This window comes from Oryzias latipes, chromosome 16, assembly GCF_053564925.1.
Source record: "Oryzias latipes strain Hd-rR chromosome 16, Olatipes_Hd-rR_3.1".
In the NCBI taxonomy this organism is placed as follows: domain Eukaryota; kingdom Metazoa; phylum Chordata; class Actinopteri; order Beloniformes; family Adrianichthyidae; genus Oryzias; species Oryzias latipes.
In genome coordinates, this window is record NC_136252.1 from 10,882,696 (window position 1) to 10,908,208 (window position 25,513).

Sequence of the window (25,513 nt, forward strand, 5' to 3'; positions counted from 1 at the left end):
TAATGAAAGAAAATAGACCACAAAACATTGCGTTTAAACATTTTTGTGAAAAAAGGTAGTTCAATGTTTATTTTTTTACTAAACCATCAACATTTTCATCAACAAAACACAATGGATTCTTAAATATCAGTGTAAAATGTTTGTATTTATAAGAATTTTACTTTGTGAAAAAGGTGAGGTCATATACATATTCACCGTTTAACAAAAAAAGTAGTGTCTGAATCGCTTTTATAATCCAGGCCAGTACACAGTGCAATAAACAGTTTGTCAGATCAGGGTGAGAATTCAGACATAGTCAATGACAATTTTATCACGTGACATCACTTCCTGTTTTCAGGTGTGAATGGATATATTCGATGATGCAGGGGTTTGAAAGTTTGTAATTGGAATATCTTGATGGAGAGTACAATTCTATTACGAACCAATTTGGAACCCGTAAATTTAAACAAAATTGTATGTGTGTCAGAGATGTGGCAGAGGACTGAGAAAAAAAAAAAAATAAAAACTCATGGCCTTAAGGTGATGATGTTCGTAAACAGATGCTGAGGTTGGAGCTGCCAGGAAAGGGGTCTAGAGAAAGGGTGGGCAAACTACGACCTGGGGGCCATGTGCGGCCTGTTAAACTATTTAATCTGGCCCATCAAACTGGAATAAATTATTTTGATAATCATTATTATCAATTTTGATTTTCCTGGGTGTCTCCCCTTACATGGTACATAAATAAATTGACCTTTGTTCAGGTGCAAAAAGTTACTCAGTCTTTATGTGGTTTTGGAAAAGCTGTTGTTTTTCTGGTGTTTATGAGTCACAGGAAAGCAGCATTTCTCTTATTTAGCAATTTTTACTAACAGACATCAACCTATTTGTGCAATTAGCACTAAAATTGGAAAAAAAGCCACATCTTTTAATATAAAACTCCAATTTTTGTTTTAAAATGTATTTTTATTAATTTTAATCAAAATTACAGCTTGGTTTTGTCCATATTATTTCTTTAACTTCTTCTTTCACACGGCACTCAACTGTTCCTGGTCCGGCCCAAATGTAAGCCCTGGTCTGGGAGAAGACCAAAGAGGAGGTTCATGGAGGTATAGAAGTAGGACATTATGGGGTTGGTGTGAGTGAGGAGGATGCAGAGGAAGTTAGGAGGCACATGATTCACTGACATGAAAGGCAAAATCTTCAAATGTTCAAAAATCAGTAAAATCAGTAAAATTGACCACAAACATGAAATCCTTCCTGTCTGAAATACTGGAGAAAGTAAGTCTGAGCTAAAAGGAGGATATGAAAAGTGATGAAGAAGGATCCATTCTACTCAGTGCAACACTGGAACCTCTCAGGAGGTCACCTGAAAAACATCCGGCTGTATAAAGACCATGTGCCAGAAAACTGCATGCGGAGCAACTAGACCAGCTGAGAAACCAGGACAAAATGTGTGCAAAAGTGCATCTTAAGAACTGTTAGACTTCATCACAAAACTCACATGTTGTTTGTTCTTCATCACTCTCATATTTAAATAATAAATGTACTCAACAAAAAACATTTTATTCATAAACACATGCATGTGCCTCCTCTACTACAAATCCCACAATTCTTTTCTGAGGCTGAAGCTGGTCACATGACCACACACAGGAGCATGTGGGCTGGTCATATGACGGGATTAGCTCCGGCTGAAGAGCAGCAACATCTCAGTAGAATCACAGCCTGCATCTCTGCCAACACTCAAAGGTAAAGCTGGAGGAATCCCTCCATTTCACCTCGTTTTTATGCCTGTAAGAGTGAGGCTGCAGCATTACCCAGAAGGCTTTGGAACAACTGGAGGAGAGAGGATGAGGGGAGTAGAAATGGCTTAGGGGGGATGGGGCAGGCCAGACATCAGAGATGCCATGCTATTGTTTTCAGCGTTGGATCACAAGCGTCTGAACTGCGTGAGATTGCAGTCCCCCCCCAGCCTGAGTGTCTGTGGGTGTACATTTCTGGAGAGGAGCTGAAATCTGAAAGGTTGAATGAGTGTGGAGAGAAGATGTAAACCTTGGCAGAAAATCTGGGAAAGCTCCCACCTAAAGTTTTTCTAATTACCTGCTTTATTTCCAATGAGGAACATAAAACAGACAAGATACACAATCTTTTTATGCTATTGCCGCAGATATCGTGATAGGTGAGGTCGCCTCATAAGGAGAGCCCGGGTGTGTCTTGTGTCCTTGTGGTACATGCTTATGGGATGTCATAAAAAAGGAACATATAGGACCATTGTCATGCGTGTGGTGATCTAAGTTCTACACATACAGTACAGTGCAGAACCTGATGATACAGTGCCCTTACGTAGCACTCCAGTTATTAGCAAGGTGTGCACCTATTGGATCACACAGAAACAACACATTTCTTGTCTAATTTCAAGATTCAAGATTCAAGAAGAACTTTATTAATCCCCGAAGGGAAATTTAGTTGCAGTAGCAGCACTAAGGAAAAGGGGGGGGGGGGGGGTAAAGACAAACACAGACACAAAAAATACAGAGAGTAGAACAGGACAAAAATTGAGTAAAATACAATTTGAAAAGTGTAGTCTGTGACTAGAATTTTCATGTACATCCGAGTCTGCCAGATGAGTTGTGGAGTCTAATGGCTGATGGCAGGAATGACTTCCTGTATCGTTCTCTGGCACAGCGAGGGTGTATGATCCTGCCACTGAAACTGCTTCTCAGGTTGTCCACCTCCCTGAAGAGGGGATGGGAGGGATTGTCCATGATGGTCCCCAGTTTAGCCAGTAGTCTGTCCCCAACCACCTCTTCCAGCTTGGCAGGCTTGAGGCCAATGACAGACCCTGCTTTCCTAATGAGTTTGTTCAGTCTGTTGGCGTCCTTTGCTTTGATGCCAGCACCCCAGCACACTGCAGCAAAGAAGATGGTGCTTGCCATGACAGACTGGTAGAACATGTAGAGCATCCTGCTGCAAACATTGAAGGACCTGAGTCTCCTCAGGAAGTAAAGTCTGCTCGTGCCCTTCTTGTAGACGGCCTCTGTGTTTGTGGACCAGTCCAGTTTATCGTCTAGATGTACTCCCAGGAACTTGTAGGACGAGACAACTTCCACATCCGTCCCACCGATACAGACTGGGGGGGGGGCGAAGACTTTCTCCTGCTAAAATCTATCACCATCTCTTTAGTCTTGGCTACATTTAGCTGCAGGTAATTTTCCCCAGACCACCTGACGAAGCGCTCCACGAGGCTCCTGTACTCCTCCTCCCATCCATCTTTCACACACCCGACTACAGCTGTGTCATCAGAGTACTTCTGGAGGTGGCAGAGCTCAGAGTGGTACTGGAAGTCAGCTGTGTATGTGGTGAATAGGAAGGGGGACAGCACGGTTCCCTGAGGGGCTCCAGTGTTGCTTGTCAGGGTGTCAGACACACAGCTCTGCAGTCTCACAAACTGAGGTCGGCCTGTCAGGTAGTCCTCAATCCATGAGACCAGGGGGGCATCCACCTGCATCTTCTCTAACTTCTCCCTCATCAGTCTCGGCTGGATGGTATTGAAGGCTGAAGAAAAGTCAAAGAACATGATCCTCACTGTGGTGTTAGGCTTTTCCAGGGAGGAGTATGCTCTCTGCAGCAGGTATAGCAGTGCATCCTCCACTCCCGCCTTGGGTTGGTATGCAAACTGCAGTGGGTCTTGGAAAGGGCTCACCAGGGGTCTGAGATGTGACAGCACCAGCCGCTCCATGACCTTCATAACATAATTTGTTTGATCTCCTAATTTCTAACAGTCTTTCTATGGACATGAGCGCACATGCATCGCATGAACAGCACCAACAGGCTGGTTGTGCAGTGGCCAGGTTTCAGGGAGGTTGAGAAAAGGAAAAATCTAAAGGACACATCTGAGTCTCAGCTACTTCTCCCTTACTGACCCTTACATGTTGTTTAAGTGTTTGCTTTGACTTGTTGCCTGCAGTATGCCTGTAAAAAAATATGGGCTCGTTGCATGCTCAATGACCTTCATAGTTTGTGCGAGCCACCTGCGTACCCCGTTCAGGTTTGCAGATTTTCCACCCAGAGACAGTGCATCTCCACCCGTAAGGGCAGATGTGACTAAGACATTAGTGTTTGGTGGATTACCAGCATGAGGACAGGTTTGACAAATGAAGCATCAGCGTTTTACCTATAAAATCAAACACCTGGGGCTTACAGCTTCCTGCTGGAAGAACTCCTCTACTGTAAATGCAGAATATTGGCAGTTTAGGAAGTAGAAGCAAATCTGGACAACTGGCGGGGCAGTTGTAGTCGTGACCTGAAATTATCCACCTCTGATCTGTTGTGCTACTATCGTTGGCTATGGACAGAGACCTGAATGAACTATAAGCAAAATGAAATGAGTCCATTTGCACTTTTGAATCAGCTTCTCCTGTCATGAAGGTCTGCAGCGTGCACATCTGGGTTTAAAGGCTTTATGTCTTTAAAACCTTCAACACATCATAAAAATGTAATACTGATTTTATTGGAAATGCTTTTTGATTTGTTATATAGCGTTTGATTCGGGATTTATACATTTAAATGTCAAACATTCAACCACAGACTTTCACCACAACAGAAAGGCTACAACCAGAAGCCACAATGAAGTACATGGAGAGTATATCTTAGGGGCACAGAGCACACACAGAGGCCTGCTGCCACTGGTGGAAATAACCCACTTTTTCAATTTGGCTAAGAATTGAGAGGCTTTTTTTTAATGAGCAAACTTGTTTGTCATTGGTCATGAGTGGGTTTATGTGCACCTGCTTCACTGTGAAAACAGTTGCATGCAGAGAGTTTGTTTGGATCAAACACATTGCCAAGATTGGATTCTTAAGGTATAAGACGAGTGAACAGGAAAATAAGCCCCATCATGTCCTTGTAAGGAATCACTTTTAAAGCTTATTAAAACAGTTTTGACAACATTTCAATTCTTTCCTGTATGAATTTCAACTTCAAAAAAATCTAAATTTAAATAAAAAATGACCAAAAAAATTGAAATGAGGTTAATCTCATGTTTGAACAAATGTAAAAGCTGCACTAACCATTTACCTGCATGGCACAGTGTGATCCTTCACCTACATAGTCACTAAAACAAAATGATGATGATGATGACAAAAACATTGGCAAACACAGCACACAGCATAGACATTTCATCAACATTTTCATCAACCTGATTGATTCCATGTCTAAACGACATGCATCCTTCCACTATAGAAAAGAGGGAAGAGTCTGGTGTTTCATTTGCACGTGCAGTCTGTTGCAGAGGTTGGGATTTTTGTCTGCCCTTAATGGCGGACCCAAACCACGATGGATGTCGGTTGGAAGGGTTCAAACATTTCTTTGGACCTTTTGTGGGGCCGTCCCTCTTTTGCGACCACATCATTAAGGTCTTCAGCACCAGGATTCATTTTAGTGATGACGTTTTCACTCTGGATTTCTGAGTGTGAAGCCTGAATTCTCTTCAATTGCTTTAGAATTCAATAAAGCAAATTTTCTATAGTACATTCAGTGCCATTCACTATCATTCTAACAGTTTTATTTCATGTACCTGTAATCCCCTTTTGATTTTTAGACAAATTTTCAGAAATGTTCATTAGAATTGATTTTTTTCTTGTTCTACATGACTGGGTGGTCACGTTTCATTCACAAAGGTTTGCCAGGACTTTCCGCTTTTGAAGGTGTGTATTGTGTACTATTTAAGTAAATATGTACTACACGTGGACCAAACAGAGCTGTTTTGTAATCTATGACGTGTTTTTCCTCCTGTCTTTTTATCTGGATGAGTTATTTCATCTCTCTTTTCCACACATTTGCATTTAAAGCAGAATTTCTTCTCAAAAGACACTTTGACATGAGAGCTGTGTAGACAGGAGACATCAGACAACGTCTGTACCTCCTCACTGCCTGACTTCTGTTTTTAATAAAACTGCTGCAGTCACCCCCTCCAAGAATAGTGCTCCGTTCTTTTTGCCAGGCATTGTACAATCACTTCATCTTTTAATATCAGAGTTCCACTGAGTCGTTGGCAGGAAGCCTCCAACTCTTTGTTTCTTTGAAAGACATGTTTGTGCTTGAAAGAAACCTTTTTTGATTAAAGTAAAAAAAATAAAATAAAGTTCTCTGTTTGATAACTCATGCGTCTGCAGACATATTCAATATAAAAATCTGAAAACATGAGTATGGATACTGTGAAGAAACAGTAATAAGAAAAAAGTAAATCATTTTTCTCTCTTCATGCAGTCTTTTTGTTCTTTTCACTGACCAGCCGCCTTTGTGGTATTATTTTACTGATTTTAGCTTTCTCCACAGTGGCCTTATTTCTCATGATCTAATCTGATAACAATATAATTATTACAGAATGTAAAAATTATAGCATATAGGAGCCCAAAAAATAAGAACAAAAAATATGTCAAGTACAGCATTTATATATGGTAAAAAAATAAACAATAATAAAAAAAAAAAAAACATTTCTCTACCTAATACTAAAAAACAAAAAAGGTATTACTCTAAAGAAACAGTGTGGTGCAGTGGTTAGCACTCTTGCCTCACAGCAAGAAGGCCTTTGCTTCAAGTCCTGACTGCAGGGGGACCTGAAACAGACTTCCAATGGGGGACCTTTCTGTGTGAAGTTTGCATGACCTCCCCATGCATGCGTAGGGTTTCTTTAGGGACTCCGGCTTCCTCCGCCCAAACACATGCTTCATAGGTTAATTGGATTCTCGAAATAGTCGTTAGGTGTGAATGTGAGTGTGTGATTTGTGGCCCTGCAACAGACTGGCGACCTGTCCAGGATGTCCCCGGCCTTCGCCCATGAGTGGACGGGATAGGCTCCAGCAGCCCTAGAAGGGACAAAACAGGTTTAAAAGATGAATGAACTCTTAAGATCCACGAGGGGGTTGCACAACGCAAGTGTCATGAAATATATTTATCTGTTTCATCCTGGATAGTGGTTCCCACGCTCAGTAGTTCTTAACCTCCTTAAACTTGGGATGGAACCCTCCATGTATGGTGAGGAGCATCTGTATTTCCTGATTTGGCATCTTATTATTTCTGCAGGATATATCTGATGCCTACTATTTTTAGTCCTACTCATTGAAGTTATTTGGCTGTTACAGCCTTCTCTGTTCCGTGTTACAGGTTTCCACATGTGGTATTCCAAGGTACTTGTTAGTGTCCTCAAAGTCTGCTATGTTTCCTTCTAGGAGTGGGACCCCTTCTGTGTGGACTACCTTGTCTTTTTTTGTCACCATCCAACTGAATTTTCCAAGCCCGAATGAAATGCTGATGTCAATGGCTCTCTCGGCCATGAACACCTTTAAAATATCAGACAAGAGCCATACAATATTAAAACCAAAAATGCAAGTGAATGTGCATTTTATGTAATTTCAACACATTTAAAGTACAATAAGTCTGTGGATTATTTTTAATTACATTGTTATTGTAGGGACTGAGTTGGACTGGGTGGCTGTTGGGTCCCATTCTAAGTTCCCGACTTCATTGAACGCATGAAGCAGAGATGCTGGTTGGCCCTCAGTTCTGTCGCTCAGCCGGTCGTTGGGGAGTTTGGACCAATGGGGTCCAAACTGTGGTGCTTTTTCTTGACATGAAACCATACTGTTGCTCACAAATGTTCACTTCTGCACTTAGTCTAGCTTCAACTACGCTTTTCCATAACTTAATTGTATGGTCATTGGCTTTATTCCTCTGTAGTTGCCACAACTCTACCTTATTCCTAAAAATGGGCACCATCACACTTCTCCACCAACCCTTTGATAATAATGCTATATTTCATAGTTATCTACCAACAAAAACTCTTAATTACTCATTTCAATCACTTACTGTAATGATCTCTCTGTCCTAAAGAGTGAATGTATCAGATCCTGAAAGAGGCTGACCATGTGGCTTTAATACTTTTTTGGCTTTTCATAACAGGAAGCAACATGCCTGACTGTGAATTGAACAAGTTATAAATTCTGGACATATCCTCATCATAAGTGTGTGTTGGAATGGTTGTTAATTAGGTTAGCAAATATCATTAAAACTATCTCAACGAATCTGAAAACTTTGCCATGTGCTGTTCTGCACAGCAGGTATGGCCTTGTTTATTGCTGGGCATTTGCATTGATCATCATCACTGATCATCATGCTGATTGCTCAATCACTCTTTCTGCTAGTAGCAGTTTCTCACATTGAGTTTTGCATGAATGATTGAATATTTATCAAGTTCAGTTTTTCCATGTGTTCCATTTGTTAAATTGGGTCACGGAAATGCCCATGTAAATATTTTTTGTATTTTTGCTGGCATTTTTCAGTAATGTATGTGTGTGTGTGTGTACGTGCGCGTGTGTGTGCGTGTATATATATATATATATATATATATATATATATATATATATATATATATATATATATATATATATATATAATTTGCACACATAGTTGCATTTGCATTAACTGTTAGAAGTCAGAACAGAGTTTTTTGAATAAGGAGAAAGTAATCGGAGAAGTCTGACTCATCCCAGAAACTCAGTGCTGCATAGCGTCTTTGATAAAATACAAATTAATGTCTGAGTTTTATAATCACAGACTTCATTTTTAAATGTTTTTTGTGAAGAACAGGAAGAGAAAGAAGCTGCAGTGAAAGAAGAGGACCTCTTTTGAACCAATCAATAAAAAGGTTTTCAGAGAAAGTGCTAATGAACTTTATTAGAATTTTTTTTATTTTTGATGTCCATGTAAATAAATGTATGTGATTGTGTGGTGTGATTGTGGTGTCAGACGGGTAAACATGGTGTACTCCGCCCAGTGCTGGGTAAATTACTTCTAAAAAGTATGTGATTACTTTACTCTTTTGAAAACACAAAGAACTATTTAATGCCTCCATGTTCATTTTCTCGTTCCTTAGTTATTCCATTACAATGAGTTGCACCTCTCTCTGTCTGCCTTTGGTGCAAAGTTCTGCGCTGCTGCGAGTCTACCAAACTACACCCCATCCCCTCTTGAGTACACTGAGTGCCAACTCATACTGACCAGAGACGCAGTCACATGCAGCTTGGAGGGAAAATTAAAGTAAACAAGGGTATAATATAGAAAAAAACGTTGAACTGTAATTTCTACGCTTCTCCGTTATTAGCAAAAGTAATTAAATTACTGTAATTTGTTACTATGTAATCCCTTACCCCCAAAACTATGGAGTTAATTCAGTCTCAATAATCAGAAATGCACACAACCGGTTTTACAAATGCACACGCTCCGATTCACAAATGTCATTTTATGCAAACGTGAAAAATAAATTCGGAAATACACACCCTGTGTTTCACAAACACACAGATTGTGTTTCACACATGCACACTAAATGTTTTACAAATGCACAATAAGTGTTTCTCACAAATGTGCACACTGTGTTTCACAAAAAACATTTTAGAAATTCACAATAAATGTATCAGAAATGCACAGTAAGTGCTTCACAAACATGATTTTTAGGTACACATGTGATGTGAACTCACAGATCATTCGAATTGCAGAGTGTGCATTCAAAATCCCGTTCTCGTTTGTGAATCTCCCCGTGTGTGTGAGAGATTTTTCTACGGTGAATATTGAGACTCATCTGACGGAGCGGGTCAACTAATCTCACCATTGGCTAGTGGATCTGTCAATCAAACTCATCGGCAAAGCAGGCGGGTTCGCTTTTAGCCAATCCAATGGCCCCTTACACTCTTCACTTTCAAAGTGACGAGGGAGGGAGCTGTTCAGCACAGCAGTTGGGAGGACGCGGGCGGCAAACATGGCGGAGAGGTCTTCTGAACGGGATCAGTCTCAGCCCGTAAGTAATGCATTTATTTGATCATTCCCTCGTTGTACGTCCTGTAATGTTATTGAATACTAAGTTGAAGCGTTCTCCTTTGCCAAGTGACATGTGTGAATGCTTTATGAACACTGCAGCCGAGTCGTTTGCAGAGTACCCCCACCGCAAATTAGCTTAGCTTTGTTTTGCTTAGCCTGTGCAAGTTGTGGCTGTGTGAGTGTGAGTGAAGTTCAAGCCGGTGTCGGTTCAAGCTAGCGTCTATAGCCAATGATCTGTAGGTTCTTAACATGATTCATAAGGAACTAAGGGGAAAAGCATGCCGGATTTACAGCAGCAAAGAAAGTTTAATAAAAAGTATTGATTTGGAGACGGCGATTTGTTTAAACACTGATGCTATGCTATGCTAACTAGCTAGTTGTTCCGTGTGCTGCCTTTATGTAAACGCGATCCGGGTTAAAGTTAGACACAGCATTTTCACAACCCAGACTTTAAGACGGGGTGGACTGTGCAACAAAGTTAATTCATGACATTCATGAAAACGGCATTTTTTAAATATAACATACATGAATCCACTGTTGAATGAAAGAAGCCTCATTAAGTTTCTAACGTTAGAACCCGTATTCATTGTGATGACCAGCCCTGTGAGATTGTGTCAGAGTGACAGCCACTAAATTCCCCGTATCTTTACTTCCAATGACGTAATGACAAGAATCCCAAACATTATGTTTTTAGGCTGTTTTGTAGTCAATAAGTAGTCACAGAAAGGGTGGATGGGAGAAATCAGCTGTCAACAGTGATTAGAGTAGAAGTTACTGTAAGTATTACACAAGGCTTCCTGTGATCAGTGTCTTGTCTCTGATTTTTTTAAAGGTGTTCTTTACTACAAGCTCAAGTAATCATAGCAAGAGTGTTTTAAAAAATTCCCCTTTCATATATTTGAAAATTATGTAATTTAAGATAAGACAGCTAAATGATCTAATCCATGTTTGTTGTGTTTTTATTTATTCTCTAGGAATTACTGAATGTGACAGCGTGACAATCTTTTGTTCCTCGTGCCATCAGGCAATACAACTCTCTGGCAGGGCATCTTACAAGTAATTTCTTTTAATTTTACCCACTGATTTTCCAATTATTTACCTTTTTTTTATCAATCTTTTTATTTTGTGATATTTCTATTTGTAATGCATTTGTGTTTATGTGTTTTTTTAAGATGGCCATTTTAAAAAAATTTCCTCAGGGATTATTAAATACCCTTCTATTCTATTCTATTTCATATTTTATCATCCTATTGTATTACTGTTTTACCTATCAATTGGGAATTTAGCATTTTTGCCCCTGTAAATATCTGTCAGTTGAAAGTATTTGTACTTGTATTCCATGTATCCTGTACCTGAAGATAGCAAAGAACAACTGTGCAGACACCCACTTGGCCTTCTTCAGTGACGCTGTGAACGTTTATGGCTTTCCTCTGAGGTATTCATGTTATTCATAAAGAAATATTTTATTCACATATCAGGCAGTATAAGTACTTGGTTATTTGTACAAAAATAAAATTACTTTTTTTAGACTCCTCTCCATAAACAAAGGCAACTCTAAAACTTTCCCCTCATGAATAACATTTTACCCCCCCTTAACAGTCTCTCTCACCTCATTTTTTCCCCCAGTGATACATGTAACCCACTCCTGCAATTTTTTTAACCTAAAAATTCTACTTATTGGCATCATACATAAGAACATTACATTTTAAACTGATGTGTACCGTATTGGCGATGCATTTGTAATTATGTGTTTGAGACATGATTTTCATGTTATTGTCAGGGTGAGAGGAGATCACGGAGGAGAAAATGTGGGCATAGCCGAGTAAATGCTCACAGTACGTAGAACTGACACAAACGGCTTCATTGCAGGAAAAGTGTACACACAATCAACGGTTAGTTGAACCTAGTTTTAGAAGCTTTAATATATACACAGGGCTCCAGACTGCGTCCATTTGGTCGCATTTTGCGACCAAAATTTGAGAGTGTGCGACTGAATTTTACACCCAGTCGCACATGTGCTACCAGTAAATTTGCCTCCCCCACCCTCCGTATTTTTTATACATTAAACATGAAAGGAGCACGTCAATGATTGATGAAATGAGAGATGAAATCATCAATGAGACGCGAGCGCACACGCACGCAGGCAGACACACACACTCGCGCGAATACTCATGAGACTGGAGCACACGCGAGCGCACACTCGCGTTTCATTGAGTGATGCCTGAGGCGGCCAATGCGTGTGGGAAGAATAGGGAAAGTCACTGCAAGTGGCTAAAATATGTGGAGGGGCGGGGCCTAACATCCGTGGGAAGGAAACGGAGACAAATATCATCACAACCTGATATGTGCGTCTGAGCTATGAGCAAGCGAACTATTGATTCGTTCTTCCGACCTGCAGCTAGTGTACCAGTGACAGAGTGTACAGCAGGGGTCTCAAACTCGTATGAAATCGAATCTGCAGCGAGACTGAAAGAGACCAGGAATTAGGAGTTGTCTTGGGATGGATGTAGCCTTTTTTTAATCAGTTGGTATTTTAAATTATTTTAATTGATCAGTGAACTACAAAAAACCCATCAGGACGCATGTCCCATAATGCATTGTTTTTTAGTCTGTAGGGCAGCTTTTAGTCAGTTCAATACTAAATTTCCAGCTGCGTTCGCTCTGATTGGTGTCTTGCTCTCACCCCTTTCTCGTGATATTTTTGTTTTGATTGACAGGTGATGTTGGAGCAAAAACAAAAATATACGTCACACACCAGGTGATCTGTGCAGTGTTGCGTCCATCTGGGTGATCTCAAACACGCTTATTGTGCATCTTGACTGAACCTATTTGGTGTCACCAACATGAATTTCCATCCTCTAATATTTACATACATTTAAGTATTGTTTGAAACTGTGAAATTACGAAAGGTTACTACGGTAATCACTTGTTACTAAAAACTTTTTTTTATTCTAAATGTATGGTATTTTTTTTACTATTTTTACTTAGTTGTACTGTCGTGACAGCGATGGTGATGTCAGTTTACCTTCATGTTGCATCTTCAAAAGTGCAGATTAAAATATGACACTGAATTACAAACAGCACATTGTAATTTCTGCATCTATTATTAAAGTATTTATTTGTAATACAGTGGAAATTAGTAGATTTGGTTAGAATGTTGATTTACGGTATGCGCCCCTAAATTTTCTGGTTGTGCCCCTAAAATTTTCAGTTAGGGGCCACTATGCTCCTAGTGAAAAAAGTTAGTCTCGTGCCCTGATACATAAAAGTGAATGATGTATTAAAAATAAATCTGACAATATAATATTTCTTTTTGCTTTTTTCCAAATACAGGATTGAGCTCCTCTGGTGTGATGTCTTCGTGAGTGTTACTGGTTTATATTACAACATCCTGCACTCTCCTGAGGACCAAGACTTTCTCAATATCAGTCACATCACGTATTCTGCTGCCATTACATTTTTCTACCACACATTCAGGCCAGTTTGGATGTCTTTAGTGATGCGTGGGACAGCCATCCAATCAGGACGGAGCAAAGCATGACACCAAATCAGCTGTGGCAGTTGGGCTTGACCCAGAACCCTGTTTCTGATCCCCGGGTAAATGCTTTATTTAATCTCACTGTACTGGACAACTGATTTGTGTGCAGTTTGACTAAAGTGGAAAGTATCAAGAAGAGTATCATGAAATCATAATGACTACAGTGAATTTTCATCGAAAATGAATGAAAAGGATTATTGTTGTGTGGTGCAAACAATTTCCCTAAATTGTTTGTTTGTAGGAAGAATAGCACATCTGCAAGTTCAAAATGCATCACAATGCATGGCATTATGAGCCATCAGATGTACTAATGTCACTACTTTGTTAAGGTTCACTTATTTGCAAATTATAAACAGTTATGGAGATATGAGGTCTGCCTGCAAGCAACAATATAAGTTATTATTAGTCGGTCACTGTTCCTACATAATCTAAAACACAAAAAAAACAGTGCTGTTCATAAACAGTATCTCTTTTTTTTTTTTTGTCAGGGTATGCTGGTTCCAGAGATTGAATGGGAGGAGAGTGGATCCATGGCTGAACCTCATCCTGGGATCAATGTCCCGGTATGGGACAGTCCTCTTTTGGGTCCACAAATGTTGGAACTGCAAGATGACAACCCATTGTGGAATTCAGACCGTTTGGGAGTTGACCTACATCTTTACTGTCCAGTGTGTTTAGAACTTAATTTAGGTGACATAATTACATACAGAAGAAGAGAGACTGAGGGGAGTAAGACAGAGTTCAAATCAATACTGCTGTATTGTTCAAGGGACTTCATTGTATGTAAGGAAGTTATGAAAATTAGTTCCACTTTAAATAAAATTCAAATCAGTAGAGATCCCACATTTGCTTAAATTTTGATGTTTTAATCTGTCCATGTTTTCACTGAATTTTACTCTGCAATAAAGGGTGAATGTTTGCACTTTGTTGTTCTATGACCATCTTTTGTTGTGTAGTATTTAACCAGCTATAAAACCCAGAGAGATGAGGATCTTTTTTGCAAGGGTGACCTGGCCAAGAGGTGTATATGTATATGGTTACAATATAAAATCAATTACATTTGAGTTATTAAAAAAATAAAATTAAGGTCAAGCAAAGTGACTTCGGGCTGAGCAGGGGGGGTGTATTGGGTATCTGTGATTGACAGTGAGATGAACTTGAGGTAATGTAGTCCCACTGCGTGGTACGGAGCAAAGTGATGCCAGTTTCTCCACAAAACCTGTGGAAGTTGAAGATTTTTCTCCTCCACCTTCATATGATCAAAACCGTGTCTGAGTGTTGAAATGACGCTAGCATGAAAGCTAAGAGAATAACGTACAAACAATCCCGAGTGAAACATTCATTTTAAATCTCATGACCAGTACAGAGTTCGATGGATTCTATGTCAACTGCATTCAACCACTGTTGCCTTGCTTCCAGGTCCACTGAAAAGTTGCACAAGCCAGTAATTTTTGACAACCGAAGGCAAATAAACCGACAAGCCATGCTAGGGCTAACACGCTAACGACCGACTGGTACAGAATCAAATATGGGCGGGGCTTTTGCCACCCGCAGAAAGCGTAGAGAAAGTGTAAGGGGCCATTCAATTGGCCAAAAGCGAACCCGCCTGCTTTCCCGATGAGTTTGATTGACAGATTCACTAGCCAATGGTGAGATTAGTTGACCCGCTCCGTCAGATGAGTCTCAATATTCACCGTAGAAAAATCTCTCACACACACGGGGAGATTCACAAACGAGAACGGGATTTTGAATGCACAGTTTGCAGTTCGAATGATCTGTGAGTTCACATCACATGTGTACCTAAAAATCACGTTTGTGAAGCACTTACTGTGCATTTCTGATACATTTATTGTGAATTTCTAAAATGTTTTTTGTGAAACACAGTGTGCACATTTGTGAGAAACACTTATTGTGCATTTGTAAAACATTTAGTGTGCATGTGTGAAACACAATCTGTGTGTTTGTGAAACACAGGGTGTGTATTTCCGAATTTATTTTTCACGTTTGCATAAAATGACATTTGTGAATCGGAGCGTGTGCATTTGTAAAACCGGTTGTGTGCATTTCTGATTATTGAGACTGAATTAACTCCATACAAAACTGACCCCACATTCCTCTAGCAGTAGCAGCCAATCCTGGACTCTGAATAGGATTCAAAAAATGAATGGGTATAAATACATTTGTCTTTACGTGAAACTCCCCATGGAGCGAGTGAGCAACTAGAACAGCACATCTGTTGGCATTCAAAGAAAAAAAGTCTTTGTTAGTTTTGATTGAGTCTGATGACTCCAGTTTAGACCTCATCAGTTCTCAACACTTATATTTTCTATTGTAGGGACATTGTACATTAAAACATTTCTTTAGCCGAGGCAAAATCAGAAAAAGAAAACTATTTCCAGCTGCAGGTCTTGGATAGATAAAGGCTTCAAGTCATCCAGAGAAAAAATGTAAATACATTTAAAGAGAAACATTTGTAAATATTTCTCATGGAAGGCAATTACCATGAACAACAATCATAAAAACTTCACTTTTGGCTGATTGCAGCCAAAGAACAATGGCCAAATCTAACTGTTGTGAGCTTCAAAATAATGCACTTGCACATCAAATTCTCCTGCGGTTGTCAGAATTCACAGAATTCAAACACAAAACTGGTAAAACCCTATCCTGTTCACAGCAGCATTAGGTAAAGCCTCACAAATGCTACCTTGTGATGTGGCTGACACTGAAGATATGATTTGCCATCTGCTTTCAGAGATAAGTGCAAAAAAAAATCATAGCTGAAGTGAATATCTCCTTTATGAGGATGGATGGAAAATGGAGGGACAACAAAAAGTATTTGAATTTCTTCTGTAGATTTAAGGAGACAAGAGGATGTGTCATCCAAGGCAAGAAAGCCTGGCTTAGTGGTGTGTGCATAATGGCCGGACAGAAGCTGAGGCATCATTAGAGCAATCAGTCCTGATCTAGATGGAGATACACAGCAGAAGAAAAAAGCCCGAGCCCTGTCTTATTCACGTTTTCCTCATGTTTCGACAGAACAAACATTCTGTCATAAGAGGCAGTTTGGCCGTTTCTCATGTAAGCCTTCATCTTCACTTTTTTTTATTTCGGTTTTTGTTGTGAAACTTTTTTTTTGCAGATTTGCTAAAACAACTTTAAATCTACCTGAAGACATTTTAATGTTTGGAGTTGTGATGAAGTTCTCATCTCAGTGTCTCCCGTATTGGGAACCCTTTTGATCACTTCAGAATGGATAAGTAATTGATTGTTGCTGGTTATTAACCTCCCAGAACTTTGAACTGGCTTTTCCACCACTGACAACAGCTTGTAATCAGTCACAAATGGCAGCCGATAATGAAATTAGTTCCTGTTTCTGCTTCACAACTTTGTTTGCCCCACAAAGTATTTGCAAGGGCATGGAGATGCCACGGTTTGGTCTCCCTAGAGAGAGCGGAGTGATCGAACACCAGAATGTAGATAATGAGCTGCTGCGTCTCTGTTGTCTCTTTGTAATTACCCGTGTGTCTGACCAAAATACAAAGATGAATATGTGAAAAATAATTTGTTATAAAAGTTTTGATGTATGCTATTTTTTTTTAAATTCATTATGATTCACATCACACTCACCTCCAAACCGCTCCAATGCACACTGAAGGTCCAGATTTGATCAAGCCAAGAGAACATCATCTGCAAAAAGCAGAGACAAAATGTTGCTGTTCCCCAACTTCCCCAAAGAAATCTGTCCACAAAAATGGGACAGTGACACAGGACAAAGCTATCTCATCACACAAATGTGTGCACTCTTACAATGTACTTTTTGAATTACTGTTACATATCCATATTGGTGTTTATGTCTCGCAGAGACAGAGAAACTGACCCCTCACTTTTAGTATTGAGTAATTATATTTGTAGTACACTTAAATAGACTGTTTTTTGCAAAGTGAAGGTAAGGCAGGTTTATTTGTATAGCACAATTTGTGTACAAAGACAATTCAAAGTAGTTACATAAAACATTTAAAGAAAGAAAAAGAAAAATCGATTAAACTTCGAATGAATATATCTGTGCGGCACTTATGTTGTCAACAATAGACTGATGGAAGCTGGACAAAGATTTCAACCAACATTGACATTTCATTGAGAAAACAGATAAGATAAAACAGAATGAAAATAAAGCTTTTTGTAGGCCTACCTATCATCAATATTGTTTACTATGACATTTGGCAGTAGTCTGCATGTGTGTGAAATTCTTACATTATCGTTTTACATTGGATTGCTTTGCCAATAGAGACATAGCTTGTGATGTGGATGAAATCTTATATCTGATCCAGCCAGACGGACAGATGAACAGTTAAGCCTTGTTTCCACTGAGCGGTACAGTCCAGCCCAGTCTGGTTTAGAATGGTCCAGGCAATTGAAGTAAGCATTTCCACTCAAAGTTGGACTGTCTTGGTGCATGCGTCGTTAGGCTGACAACAACAATGAAGGTCATCCAGCAGCTATTCTTTTCCTGCTTGGCTTTTGGTTCTTCGTAGATACAAAGCATTTCATGTTGTCTGAGAGAACATAAAAATGTTTTTTTTTTTTTTTCTGTGCATGGACACCAATTTGTGAGTACAAAGACAGTTAACCACAAATGTCCATTATTGCACAATATCATTTTGTCTGCCACACCCAGGTCAGCCTGACTGACTTTTGATGTTTATGGCATTCTGTAGTTCTGCTGTAATCAGTGTCTCTGTCACTGCATTACCTTTGTTCAATAGTGATTATTTGCTCCAGGGTTTTTCCTTGATCATCTCAAGTCTCTAACTTACCAGCTTACATCTTGACTCTGCGTTTGAGTTATTTGCTTTTGAACAAAAAACACCTTCAAGCTGCTTCGGCCCATTTTTTTCATCCCCTCAGATTGTATTTTTTGATGTTTTTGGGGTGTACAGTGGCGTAGTGGTTAGCATTCTCACCTCACAGCGAAAATGTCCTGGTTTCTTGGCGGAGTCCTTTCTGCATGAAGTTTGCATGTTCTCCCTGTGCATGCGTGGGTTTTCTCTGGGTACTCCGGTTTCCTGCTACAGTCCAAAAACATGCTTCATAGGTTAATTGATGACTCTAAATTACCCTTGATGTGAATGTGTGTGTGTGTGTGATTGTGTTGCCCTAAAACAGGGGATCTGTCCGGCCCCGCCTTCACCTAACGTTATGTTGTGTTTGTACATTTATATTTTGTTCTTTGACCTTGAGTGTCCTAAAAGGCACTCTAAATAAAATGAATTGTTATTAGTACAACCTGATGCTTTGCTATTCTGCTGATCACAGTGTTCTCCACCCAGCCTGAGTTCTTCTCTGTGTCCCCACAAGAAGAACAAACAAGATTCAGTTCTTGTCTGTGCAGAGCATCTGTCATCTTGGCCCTCATTACAATGCAGCACAAGCAAGAGTAAAAATCTCCAATTGTGCTAGTCTGTGTGTTCTTACCCAAAACCTTTTCTTCTGTAAGAGACACTGACTCTTTTGTTCAAGTGACCATTGTGAGGTCTTTGTGTCAGTTTTCTTTGTGCAGCTGAAGGTTGGTTCTCATACCTGAACTTCATCAAACATTTTTACAGCTGTCCTTAGCCACACATTCTGAGGTTTGGGCTCTAGTAGCTTGGTTTCTTGCACAGAGAAATTTGGTTCCATTCATTCCAAATTTCACAAGATATTTTGAGACACAATAGTGAAGGCCCCAAACTCTCGCTCTTTTATGAGTTATATTCTCTGACTAGGACATAATCAACGCCTTATATCTGCTGACAGGGATTGAGATAATGCAACTGCCCTCTCTAATAAATAGGTTCGATAGCTTCATTTCTGTTTTCATATGCATTCCATCTCTCTATTTACCCACCTAATTTATCACACGCTGGTAAGCTACTTTAAATGCTCCGTCTATTCAGCTATATATGGCTGTTAACATTTAATCTGCAGATCATAATGGTTCCTCAGTCAGAGCAGCTGAGTTCTGTTTTAAAGCACAAAAAGAGAACTGCTGGAAACAGTTTGGAAATGTTTGTCATTGTCTCATGCCTACTACATAAGAGTATTACTGAGTACATAGTATTGCTAATATTACATTTTACTGAGCTCACAACTGTGCTTCATTATAGCTGACCAACATGAGTCTCATACTTGTGTTATAAACCACAAGATCCTTCAGCTTCCCTAAACAAAAACAAAAATCTAGGAGCCAAAGAAAATTAGGAAGAAGTGGTGGCACGTACCTTCAATCCAGCATGAGCTGAATATGTTAAGCGTTCCCCTGCAGGGGCTTTGGAACAGTGATTTTGGGCTTAGGGAGGGTTTTGATGCTGCTGTGTGTTTGCACATACTGGGGTTTTAATCTCTTCAGTCGGGACTGTGTAGTCACGGTGACGGCTGTGGGGGTTTGTGAGAATCTCCGATCTCCAGGAAGTCATAGCCGCAGGGTGAGGCATATGTAGCATGAGGATGGCACCAGAAGGCAGCTTCGCGGCTGTCCAGCTGACCATCTGTTGTGGTGCTGCAGACAGGGCCAGGAAGCTCCACCCCTCTCTTCCACTAAACAAAGAATGTCATTTGAAAATGCCAGGCCCCAGGAGAGAGCTCATTTTCCCCAAGATGATTCACAGCACATTCCCGACACTAGGCTTCAGATGGTCTCAGTTGGGCGTCAAGAAAACATCTTTGAGCTGTACAATGTCTCTGTGTTATGCATTTGTAGCTGCACAGAATGGGACCGGTGGAGTGGAAGTGGCCACAGCATGGCTCACTTGTTGGCCAAAGATCATTACTCGTCCTTGTCTGCTGCCAGGTCCTCAGGCTGTCCCACTGTTGTCCCAACCAGCCAACCATGAACTGGTAACTCAAACCCTATAATGACATTTCAAATCGGATCCTACATTTTTCTGTTCTAGTTCCTGATATTGATATAAATTCAGCACAAAAAAAGGTGGGACTTTTGGTTCATATGGTGAGGTGGTGAAAACTGTCGTAGCAGCCAGTATGTAAAAGCAACGTCACAAATAAGCTGTATAGAAAAAATCTTCTTTTTTATTGGATATTATCTTTGAAATGCAGATTATAGCAAAACAATTTGTCTATGTGTGACAGATTGTTTTGACAAACTATGTTCTGTTTGAAGCTGTGTCTGAACCACAACCAGGTATGTCCAGAGAAAAACTGCTCCACTCATCACTAAACAGTTCTGTTTATCATCAACAACATTTTCAGTGTAAAATGTAAATTGTTCTTAAGTGATGAATTCAAGAGTAGTAATGTTTACATTTACATGGTAAAACTATAAAGTTTTAGGTTTTTTTTTAAAATCAAAGTAGAGCATTGATTTATATGAAACATTTTGAAAACAGCTTTTTGCCTTGAGTGGTTTTTATGGGTATCACAGGGGAAATGGGAAATGTATTTTCTTTAACAAGAATAAAGAAGACATTCTTTCTGCAGACTTACTTTTTTTGTAAACCTTTTTATTTTTTGGTCAGATACTCTCTCTGGCCACTTTATTAGGCACCACTGTCCAACTGCATCTTGCCTTGTATCAACGGTTCAGGCAGGTGGTGGTTGTGTCATGGTGTGGGGGGGTATTTTCTTGACACACTTTAAGACCCCTTGGTACCATTCGAGCATGGTTCCAATGCCACAGCCTACTTGAGTATTGTTACTGACCATGTCCATCCAGGATAAGGTGCTATGGCATTAAGCTGGAATCATCTCAGATTGGTTTCTTCAACATGACAATGAGTTCACTGGACTCAAATGACCTCCAGTCACCAAAACTCAACCCAATAGAAAACCTTTTGGATGTGGTGGAACGGGAGATTGGCATCATTGATGTGCAGCAGACAAAACTGTGTGATGCTATCACGTCAATATGGACCAAACTCTCTGAGGAATGTTTCCAGTACCTTGTTGAATCTCTGCCACCAAGGATTAAGGGAGTTCTCAAGGCTGAAGGGGGTCCAACCCTCTACTAGCAAAGTGCACTTAATAATGTGTATATCATTTTTTTCTTCAGGGTGCTTTTTTTTTTTAGAGTGCAGCCAGGAATGAGGGGTGCGTCAAAAAAATTCTTAACATAATAACCTAATCTTTTTTTCAAAGGTCAGCTGCACAGCAAGGCAGAAGAAAGAAAGAAAGAAAAGAGAGCAGAACATTTCTCAAATCAAATAATGAAATTGAAATTGGCACAATAATAAAGAAGCACTCTAGAGGACCATCACCTGCCCAGTGTAATATATATATATTTATTCATTGTCACATCTGCAGACAGGCCGGGGGGCTGTAACCAAGACTAAGAGTACATATCAATGCAGATATTTCAACATGTTTTTTTTTTCATATAAAAACTGCAGCATAGAAAAAAGCACAAACCTTATTATCATCTTACCTTTACTTGTAAATAAAGTCCATACGCCGCTCCTTCTGAAGAAAATGACTTGATGCTTGCTATCACTTCTTCTAGTATTTTTTAGCGTCATAATATCAGGGCTCACTGGCGCCCCCTAACATGAGGCACGAGAACTGCTGGCCTCACCCAGCGGCTTTTTTGCCGGCGTTTAGCACTCAGCACAAGAAACACCTTCCTCACATACAGTTATTGATAAAAACAAACACTGTACATCATATACATCTGCTAAATTATGTAAACTCAGCTCATATAGTACAAGTGATTGAACGGACATACAGAGGGACAGCAGTACCGTCTGACTGCATAGGTATTGCGCAATCCAAGGTGAGGCTCAGCGGGCTGGTGCCTCATCACACGTCACTTTTTAGTCTCTGAACGGCAAATGCGGAAATTCAGCGAATTTGAAAAGAAAAAACACCCAGAAATGGTACATTTAAATGGAAAATGACTGCAAAGCACAAATTACTGCTTAAATATAATAATTGAATTATTTTTTTCTCTTTTCTTCCCATAAATGACAGGTGAGGCACATGCCTCACTGTTGTGCAGGCAAACCATTTTGGAACGCACAGCTTCCTGTGACATTTACTAAATTAGTCTCAACTTTACTTCAGTTTGGTTTGGTTAATTTTTTATTTTTTTTGTTTTTTATGTCCGTGAACGTTAAATGATAGAGCTGCCGCTCTGGCTCTGAAGGTTTATCAACAAATCCAATAAGCTGAGATTTAAACAGCACCTGCACGAAAAAACAACTAAATATAAACCATGTCTAGATTAAAGTGAAGTTCTGCTGTCACAAGGGAACATCAAAATCTTTAAACATTTGCTGGAAATGCCAAAAAGCAGAATCGCGCACGAGAGTAGTCTTTTTGAGCTTCTAAACAAACGACTCTTTTTCCAAGTTAATCTAACACTAATAATTTAAGTTAATGCAATTTAAAAAAATCATGCTGGGTTAATAACTTGGTCCTTTCCATGTCCCCTTAGGGTCAAAAGACAGGGATTGATATTTCTGTGCATAAAGGTGTTTTTAATGTTATATATTCAGTAAAGGCCCAATATCTGTGAATGAACTTGTGTTTAGGGTTCACATTTGCAGGAAAATAATGATAAAATAACGCTAAATACTCTATTAAATTTCTGAGGAAAAGTCATAAAACATCAATCATTGGACTGAATAACATTAAAGGCTGTTGTGATTTTTATATCATTGCTAAAAAAAAGGCAAATGCTACATTTCTATTCCCCTTTGGTCCTCTTTTGCTCTACTTTTAAAGGCCTTTAGCCCCCCCCCCCCCTTTTCTTTTACAAGATAATTGGGACAGTCCCTCAAACAAAGGCCAAACGGTGAAGCTATGAGGAAATTTGAGATTGACTTTTAGACATCTTTCAGAAAACATCTGAAGGTATTTGCTGCCCTGGTGGAAACTTGAATGTTATTGCATTACAGTGAATGAAAAACCTTTACAACAGACGAGCAGATGCAGGTTTAGCTGTTTAGAAATTCATACAAAAATGTCGAGTACCATTCACTCTGAAAAACCCTGGTTCACAAAAAAAAAATGAACAGTGTTAAATAAGTAATTGGTTAGTTAAAAATGTGGTTTATGTGTGGAATTTGTTAGCAAAGTTTTTTTTAGAAAATAGAAATATATATTAAATGTCCATATCAAGGTTTGTACAGTGACGTTTGTGCGATAGTATGCTTAGCAGACATGTGAGAAACCTAATACAGGTAAGAATTGCTCTGGACTGAGTTAACAACAAAGTCCTGCTGTAGCATTTACAATAGTATTGAGCAGAGGTGGGACCAAGTCACTGTTTTCCAAGTCACCTCTAAATCTAAGGTCTTTAACTTCAAGTCCGAGTTAAGTTCCAAGTCAGGACAAACTAGTCTCAAGTCGATTCCAAGTCCTGCCGATGAATGTTTCAAGTCCTTTGAACAACAGAGTAGTTTCATTTACACAGACCGTTTATGTATTTAAGAACTGTTTGTATTTGGTAAAGGTAAATTACCTCTGAGCTCATGCTTCCCCACTTCAAATATCCCAAATGATTTCTCTATAACTAAAACCCAGTTTACCGCATTTGGAATTGTGATAACTCAGAAGTGAACCGGGGTGAATTCTGGATATTACATTCCATCATTACAGACCAATGATGTGTAGTTAAATGTGTGGGTGATGAGGCGCTGACTTTTTCAGAGTCAGATTTACCAACGACTGATTGTGTTTCATATCTCATATTAGCATCTTTTAGAAACATAGCAGATACATATTGGAATAAGGGAGAATGTGAAATGAATAGCAGCCCAACACACTACAGGCTGATTGTTGTCTAGTTTAGTTTAGCAGTTGTTCATATTTTATGACTGATTTTATGTTCTTGTACAGTCATTGGTGTGAAGCCTGTTGAGACAACTGTTTTGTGATATTGGGCTAAATAAGTACAATTAAACTGAATTGAATTGTGAAAATAAAAAATAAAAAAATGAACAACATTTTGTTTAATGTTTAATATTTTTGTTGCAATTACAACTTTTCTTTGTCGTAATCTTTGTGCTATCCTAGGCACTTTAACATTGGGAGTGGGGTCATCTAGACCCACTAGACAGTGCTCTGAACCTTTTTTCTTCAATGATTTGTGATCTTTACTGGTGTCCATGGATTACATGAAATCCTCTTCACCTTTATCAGCCTTTGTCATGGATAAATGTAAGGGTGGGGTCATAGGACAACACAGGATTAAATACTAAATTTTCTCTGGTTACTTTGTCAAAATATGTCCCCGGGTCACTATTGACAGTAAGTTAACAAGAGATATTCTGTATTCATTTTGAAGAAAGGTAGGATTTAAAACATAAATGTTAAATGTAAAACAAAATATTGTGTTTATATTTTTTTTTGCTAGGTCGCACACTAAGTAATTACGGAGTAATTGAACAGGAAACACGCAGAATACAGAAGTTGTGAGTATATAAACAATTAAAATGATTACAACCATACCTGTAAATTGCATTTATAAAACAGATTAGTTTTATCTGCTATACCAGTCAGATGTTGTGGGTTCCTGGATACCACAGCTGCTGTGGTGGGGGTCTTGGTGTGGGGATGTACTTCCTCTTTTTTTACATTCCGTCACCCACCCTGGAAGAACATAAACACTCACTCGAGCACAGGTGCTATCTCACCTTTGAACAAATGGTTTGCATGACTGAATGAAATGTTTCACATGTGTTAGTCTGAATGCATAAGTATGCATGTGTGAACTGTAGTTGTATTGGGAACAAGTTGACATGTATTTAAGTGATAATTTTTGGAGCCAACAGGTATGTTTGTAACATTTTTAACTTTATTATTTACCTGACAGTAATGATTATAAAAACTGCCAGCAACTTATTGCTTAATGATGCTTTACAATTTCACCCCCCCCTTCTATATTCACCCTCTTAACCCCCCTCTCTAACACCCCTCTTTCTTCGTCCCTCCTCTTCTTTTCTTACCAATCCAACAAAAAACTGATATATAATAAATATAATATAAATAAAATTCACATAGATACATTTTAGTCTCAATTACTTAATTGTCTATTTAATTATACATCTTGTGTGTCAGGAGATTCATAACTCCATGTTGTAACAGTAAAATATGTCAAACACAAGAGGTTTTCAGCTCTGATCTGTTTGCTCAGCT

At 39.2% G+C, this 25,513-nt stretch overlaps 1 protein-coding gene and 1 long non-coding RNA gene across 2 annotated transcripts in view; one reads left to right on the forward strand and one right to left on the reverse strand.

The window, feature by feature from the left end:
* The first annotated feature begins 1,604 nt into the window (after window positions 1-1,604).
* tsnare1 (T-SNARE Domain Containing 1) overlaps window positions 1,605-25,513 on the forward strand; it is a 182,439-nt gene continuing 158,530 nt past the window's right edge. Inside the window, exon 1 of the mRNA XM_011484938.3 lies at window positions 1,605-1,725. The gene's annotated coding sequence lies outside the window, so the exon portion shown is untranslated. The remainder of the gene's footprint in view (window positions 1,726-25,513) is intronic.
* On the reverse strand, window positions 6,705-18,472 carry LOC144984561 (uncharacterized). Its single transcript, XR_013648353.1, has 3 exons — window positions 18,346-18,472; window positions 17,012-17,071; window positions 6,705-6,842 (listed from the first exon to the last, which is right to left on the reverse strand). It is a non-coding gene; the product is annotated as an uncharacterized LOC144984561 (long non-coding RNA).